This window comes from Choloepus didactylus, chromosome 5, assembly GCF_015220235.1.
Source record: "Choloepus didactylus isolate mChoDid1 chromosome 5, mChoDid1.pri, whole genome shotgun sequence".
Taxonomy (NCBI): domain Eukaryota; kingdom Metazoa; phylum Chordata; class Mammalia; order Pilosa; family Megalonychidae; genus Choloepus; species Choloepus didactylus.
In genome coordinates this window covers 27442213-27449552 of record NC_051311.1, presented here as the reverse complement: position 1 = coordinate 27449552, position 7340 = coordinate 27442213, and the positions used below count along the sequence as shown (strand labels likewise).

Sequence of the window (7340 nt, the reverse complement as noted above, 5' to 3'; positions counted from 1 at the left end):
CATTATGAGCACTGAATAAAGGAATATTAGTACAGACCCTACAGACATTAAAACAAAAATAAGGGAACACTATGAACAACTCTTTGCCTACAAATCTGACAACTTAGATGAAACAGACCATTTTTTTAAAGAAACAAATTACCAAAATGTATTTAAAAGGAAATAGATAAGATGAATAGTTCTATATCATTAAAGAAATAAAGTTATAGTTAACAGCCTTCCAACAAAGAAAACTATAGTCCCAAAAGGTTTTACTGGCAAATTCTATCAAACATTCAAAGGAGAAAAAAACAATTATTTTATTCCTGAAAACAGACATTTCTCAAAGTTTTTCCTCAACAAACTTTTTGCCTCATGAATATAGGTGCAAAAATCCTCAGCCAAATATCAATAAATTGAATCCATATAAAAAAAGGAGAATACATGATGACCAAGTTGGGTTTATCTTGGAAATGCAAGGCTTGTCCAACAGTCAAAAATCAAACAGTATATTTCACCATATTAACAGATAAAAAGGTAAAGCCACATAAATAGATACTGAAAACGCATTTGATAAAATTCAACACCCATTCAAGATAAAAACTCTCAGCAAACTAGGAATAGAAGGGAATATTCTCAACTTGAGAAAGGACATCTTCAAAAAAAACACCATACTGAATGGTGAAATACTGATTGCTTTCCTTCTGATAAAGGCAAGAATGTCCATTTAAGCCACTCTAATTCAGCATTGTACTGGAAGCACTAGTAAGTGTAATAAAGCAGTACAAATAAATAAAAGGTATGAGATTGGAAATAAAACTAAAATTGTCACTGTTGATGAGGTTATAATGGTATAAATAGGAAATTTCATGAAATAAATAGGAAATTTCATGAATTTACAAAAGAAGCTACCAAAAGTAATTCATGAGATTAGCAAGGTTGCAGGACACAAGGTCAATATAAAAAAGACAAATGTATTTCTTAATACTAGCAATGAACAACTGGAAATCAAAATTAACGAAGATTCCATTTACAATAACAGCAAAATAATGAAATTATCCTGTATGAATCTAACAAACTATGTGCAGGACCTACATGTTGAAATGTAGAAAACACTGATGAAAGAAATCAAAGAACTGAGCAAATAGAGAGATATACCATGTTCATGGATTGGAAGATTTAGCTGTCAATTCCACCTCTTGGGAATTGAATCATGTCTCTCCAAAAAAAAAAAAGCATGTTCAAATCTTAATCAGTATTCCTATGGGTGTGAACCCATTTGTAAATAGGACATTTGAAGATGTTACTAGCTAAGGTGTGCCCAAATTGAATGAGGGTGAGCCTTGACCTATATGACTGGAGACTTTACAAAGAGAAGAAATTGGGACACAATCAGTCAGAAGAACCCAAAAGTCAGAAGAAGCCGGAGAGAAGAGAGGACACAAGAGAGATCACCAAGCGACAGAAGTCTGTGATCACCAGAATGCTACCAACTCTGGGAGAAGGCATGGCCTTGTTGACATCTTGATTTTGGATTTTTAGCCTTTAAAGCATGAGACAAATTCCTATTGCTTAAGCTAACTGGTGTGTGGTAATTTTCATAGCAACCATGGAAAATTAAGACTCCTCCCCCCAAAAGTGATTCTGTTTATCAAAACTTTATGCCCATACATATGGTTATTTAGTTTGACCTTTTTGGGAGTCCTGCTGCTACTTTTATGATTCAGTCCTGTGACTGGTCAGCTTTCTACAGGCAGGACATGAGAAACTTTTTTATGATATTAAAGAAGTACTCTGGATTTCCCATTTAGCTTTTAATTGCTGATTAATCACTCAGTTTTTTGTTATCTATTTCAAAGCATTTATTGAGGTTAGCAAATGGCCATCCAATTTTACTGTCCTTTCTAGTTATTTCCTCATATTTTTTCAAATTTCCATTCCATTGCACCATCCAGTGTACCTTCTCAATAGATCACTGATGGAAATATTAACAATGGCACTGCTACCTTGTGCCAGGGGCATTTTCTGTTTTACCTACCACCTGTGATAGGGTTCTTATCACCAACCAGGTAGTGAATGATTCAACTCCAAAATCACATCCCAGTATCTGCTCTATTGTACCACTCCTGGAATGAACTGTCACAGATTGGGTTCCCTAAGTGGACGATTAGATAGAAGTTATTATGCTGGAGGTTTAATTCAGAGCGTTCTTGGGATTGACACCTGTGGAAGGGAGGGAAGCAAGGTAAGACAAAAGAATTTGAGCTACCATGCAATCTCAGCAGGGGCCTCTGAAATTGGAATGATTTGAGCAATGGAGCTGGGTCTTTTTACCCTCCCCTGGATCAGTCAATGGATGTGAAGTGCCTTGGGAAAGGGGTGGGACCTTGAGCAAGGCAGCTCTCTTCATTTCTGCAATCCCTGGATGGGACTGACAGCTGTGGGCCATCTGCAGCCAGAACTTCCACCAGTTGGAAGTGGAAGATTTTTAATCAGGAAAGAGGATCTGGATAGATCATCGCAGCATCCACTACACGAGTGAATCATACAGTCATATGTTGAACAAAAGAAGCCAGATCCAAAACATATAAAACTAAACTATATTGCTAGAATTCAAGAGAGTGGTTACCTTTGGGGAAAAGGTGAGAATATTGATTGGGAAGACACTTCTGGGACACTAGTAAATGTCCATTTTTTTTTTAACCTAGGTGGTGGTTACATGTGTGTTTTTGATAATTCAATGGGCTGTACATGTATGTTTTGTGCACTTTTCTAATTTGTATTATATTTCAAAAGAAGTTTAGACGTTTGAAGGGGATGAGTGTTTTGGAAGATCTAGAGAAGCATGTTGTCTGAACTCTTACTTACCTTTTGCAGATATTAACACAGCCTGGAATTTCCTGGTTTTATTAGTTGAGGGATACTTTACCCAGGTGCTGTCCATCTGTTTTCGTTTTCCACTCATTGAATTTGGAAAGATTCAAATACTAAGTTGGACTTCCTTTCTTTATTTTTTTTTCTGGTTGAAATGAATAAAGCAATGTGTGTTTTGTTTTTAGAATGAAAAGTTTTGACTAAATTAAACCAAATTTATTTCTTTCAAACCTCATTTGCAAATTGCCTACATTTTATAACATATTTACTATTTTAAAAGCAAAGATTAAAGTCAAGGTATTCATCTAACGTACAGTAATTTTGCTTTTGAGTTGAATCAATAGAATCTTTATTTCTAAAATTTTAAAAAACTCTCCACAGCCAGAAGGAATTTTGCTGATATTGGAACAGGAGCTGTGACAGCAGGAGGATCCAAAAGCATTCAGTTTTAATAACTGTAAGAAAAATGTCTCTAGGGCTAGAGAAATAAAGTTTCAATCAAGCAACCCAAAAAACATACTGCAAGGGTCCAAAGTGCCCCTGTAAATTTTGGGGAATACCTATTCTAAGGAATCAGGCCTCCCCCTCCCCGCCAAGTAGACACAAAGAACTTAGGGAAGGGCTCTCTACTCAAATATTTTCCCCAACTACAAGCCTATACCTTAAATTGCATGCTCAAAGATCCAACTCTTTCATTCCACATTAAAATGCTTTAAAAGCAAGTGACCTTGGTGAAGCCAACACATCAAATCAATTCTAAACAGGTTCAGACCTGCTGCTTTGCACAATTTCAGAATACAATTGAAATGGTCCATGTGGTGGTACTGCTCAATTTTATTAAAAAGAATAAAAAGCAGGCAGATACCTATAGTAATTAGAGGTGAATATGTTTCATACTCGGGCATAGCAAAAGAAATCTTAAATGAGCACAGCTATCAGTAACAGAAAATCAAGTACCTTAAAGAAATTGAAAACACAAACTACAAATGGGTTATATGCAATGCACAATTGACAAAGATTAGTATATATTATATTCAAAGAACCATTATGAATCAATAAGAAAAGCAGAAATTATCCAATTTTAAAATGTCCAAAAGACAGAAGTATGTATTTCAAAGAAGAAACAGATAACCAACATGAAAAGGTGATCAATACCATTAGTGATCAGGAAAATGCAAATCAAAATTACGTTGAGCTTTCCTCGCTACCCGGAAGGGGGACATGCAGTGTTGACCTGGGTTCCCATTGTAAGTTAAAGGGAAACTTTCACAATATCCAGAGCCCTTGATGTCCTGCAGATGGAGGAGAAGAATGTCCTTAAATTCCTTGCAGAAGGAACCCACTTAACTGGCACCAACATTGACTTCCAAATGGAATAGTACACCTACAAAAGAAAAAGCAATGGCATCTACATCATAAATCTGAAGAGGACCTGAGAGAAGCTTCTGCTGGTGGCTCGGGTCGTTGCTGCCACTGAAAACCTAGCTGATGTCAGTGTCATATCCTCCAGGAATACCGGCCAGCAGGCTCTGCTGAAGTTTGGTGCTGCCACTGGAGCTACTCCTATTGCCCAGCACTTCATTCCTGGAACCTTCACTAACCAGATCCCGGCAGCCTCTGGGAGCCATGTCTTCTGGAGGTTACTGATCCCAAGACTGACCACCAACCTCTCACAGAGGCATCTTATGTTAACCTACTGCTCTGTGTAACACAGATTCTCCTCTGTGTGATGTGGACGTTGCCTTCCCCTGCAACAAGAGAGCTCTCTCAGTGGCTCTGATGTGGTGAAGGCTGGCCCTTGGAGTTCTGCGCAGTGTGGCACTCATAAGCGGTCATGCCTGATCGCTCCTACAGAGACCCTGAAGAGATTGAAAAGGAAGACCAGACCGCTGCTGAAATGGCTGTGGCCAAGGAGGAATTTCAGGGGGAATGGGCTGTTCCAGCTCCTGAATCTACTACCACTCAACCCGAGGTTGCAGACTGGTCTGAAGATGTGCAGGGGCCTCTGACTACTCAGCAGCTCCCCGCTTCAGGCTGTTGTGCTCCGCCTGTAACTGAACTCTGCTCTGCAGCTCCCACTGCTCAGGCCACTGAATGGGTAAGAACACCCACCCAGTGGTCTTAAGCTGTTCTTTCACAGTTTCTTAAACAAAAAACAAAAAAGATTGATGGAAAATGAACATCAGTTTCTATTTTTAAAAATCTCATTGAGATACAATTTTATGCATACTCAAGTACAAAAAAATGATGAAGTCTGACAATGACTGGGAAAAGATGTGGATCAAAGTGATCTCACACACACTGCTGGTGGGAGCATAAATTGAAACAGCTGCTTTGGAAAGCGGTTTGTTGTTATGTTGTGAATTTGAACACTCATATTTCCTATCATCCGAGAGAAGCTCTTGCACATGTACGCCAAAAGACACGAACCAGAAGGTTTATTGCATTACCTCACATGGTAGCAAAAATTTGGAAACAAAAACAAATGGCTATCAGTGGGAAAATGGAGAAATTGTCAATATGTACAAACAATGAATAATTCTACAGCACTTCAGACTAGGAATGACTGCTATGTGCAATAATATGGATGAATTTAAGCAATTTTATCTTGAGTGTTAACGGAAGATCCCCAAAGAGTTTAGAATCAACTAAAACCTATATCTCACACCTATTAGGAGTATATGTACAGGACAGAATATAATAAAAGGAAAGCAAAGGAACACATAATATTAGCTGCTGAAGAAGGGGTGGGTGGGGGGATGAAAAGTCACATAGGCAGCTTTAGGTTCTTTTCTGATATCCTAGTTTTCATTCTGGGTGCTAGTTTCACAGATGTTTATTAAATTGTTTAATACATTAATTTTAGGAAGAGGGCTTGGCAAGGGCAATGAGGAAAGTTGTTAAAAAATGAAGTTTCAGTTAGGAAATAACCACATGCTTGAAGTGGTTGAGCAGAAGACAACTGATCCAAAAGGAAGAGAAGAGTACAAAACAGAAAAAAAAAAAAAAAGAGAGAAAATCTAGGGTGAGAATAAAACTCGGCCTATTACATCATTTTGCTGAGGAGCAGCCCTGATAACAGTGACTAGACTCTGGTTGAATTCCAGAGAAGCAATTTCACTAAAACAACTTTGTCTCCTCTTGGGGGAGATCTAGGGCTGAACGTACGTGCCATCTTGAATGGATTTATTTTCTTCTCCATCTCCTAGCTATGGGGATCTATTTGAAATCCTTAAAGAGCTTAAGTGCTTGCATCTTGGCAACCTGCCCAGGGATGGGCTTAAAAGGGACTAATAAATGGTGTTTTCAAAACCTACTTCCTGGAAACTTTTACTAGGTAATAAATCAATAGGAAAGGTCACCCAGCCTGTACTCTCTCACCACTTCTGTAATAAACCTAAGTTCCCATTTATAGTTCATACATACTTTTTAAAAGTCTAAACACAATCATAAAGAGAAATTAGCTATGTCACTAATAATCATTTTAATATTGTTTTCTATTTGGCTTATAAATTTCCAAAACCGTTATCATCTCATTTGACAAAGTCCTGTGAAAAAGATAGGGCATGAAATAATAGTTATCATTTTACAGATGAAGCACCTGGGCTTCAGAGAATTTTAACTCATTGGCCCAAGTTCATATATGGGGCCAAGCTGGGACTCTCAGCCCAGTTATTCTCTGCCTCATCACCCTGTGTATTTTCTCCATGATGCTAACTGCATGATCACATGTTTAGTCATCTTTTTTATTTTTAGTTTGTTTTTTTCTTTTTAAACAGATTTATCTGTCTCCATATCAAAATGTAAGTTTCATTGGGGCATATGACTTTTTCTCATATCACATTGCCTGGCCAGCATGTGGTAGGTGTTCAATAAATGTTGGTTGAATGACTGAATGACTCCCCTGACTTCTGAGTCCAAATTCTGCATGTCTCCAACTATATTGCATCTAGGAAAGGAGGACTGATGCACAGATTTCCATACCGTAGTGCTGGTTCTCTCAGGTTTAAAGTTAAAACACTGATGACTATATAGTAAGATGCCTATGGTATAAAGGTTAAGGAAAGTGAATTACAAAACTGGATTTATACAATGTTTACATTTTTGGCATAAAACATGCATGTAAGACAGAACACAGGAAATATCTCCAAATAGTTATGTTAGCCATGTTAATTTTCTGAATGTTTTTATATTATTCTTCATAATCATTTTAATTAAGAAAGCAAACCCCTGAGTTACGTGTTGTATTTATGAAAAATAAGAAGGTGCTTTATGACCTGCTCCTTGGAACACAAGGTGGTATAACTGAGGGATGATGGCCATGGAACCAGCCCCACCTCTTGCCGTGTCCTGCCTTGAGTCTAGATGTGAGCCACGCTGAGCTATGCGAGCTCTCTTAGGAGATGCTTTCCCAGGTGCCTCTGTGGTAGAATTAGATGCTCTTCCCATGTGCTTTCTTTTTAACTCTCAGTGCATGTGCTTACCTT

At 37.9% G+C, this 7340-nt stretch overlaps 1 pseudogene; it reads left to right on the top strand.

Moving 5' to 3' along the window:
- Window positions 1-3989: 3989 nt before the first annotated feature.
- Window positions 3990-5167, top strand: LOC119535216 (annotated as a pseudogene).
- Window positions 5168-7340: the final 2173 nt, after the last annotated feature.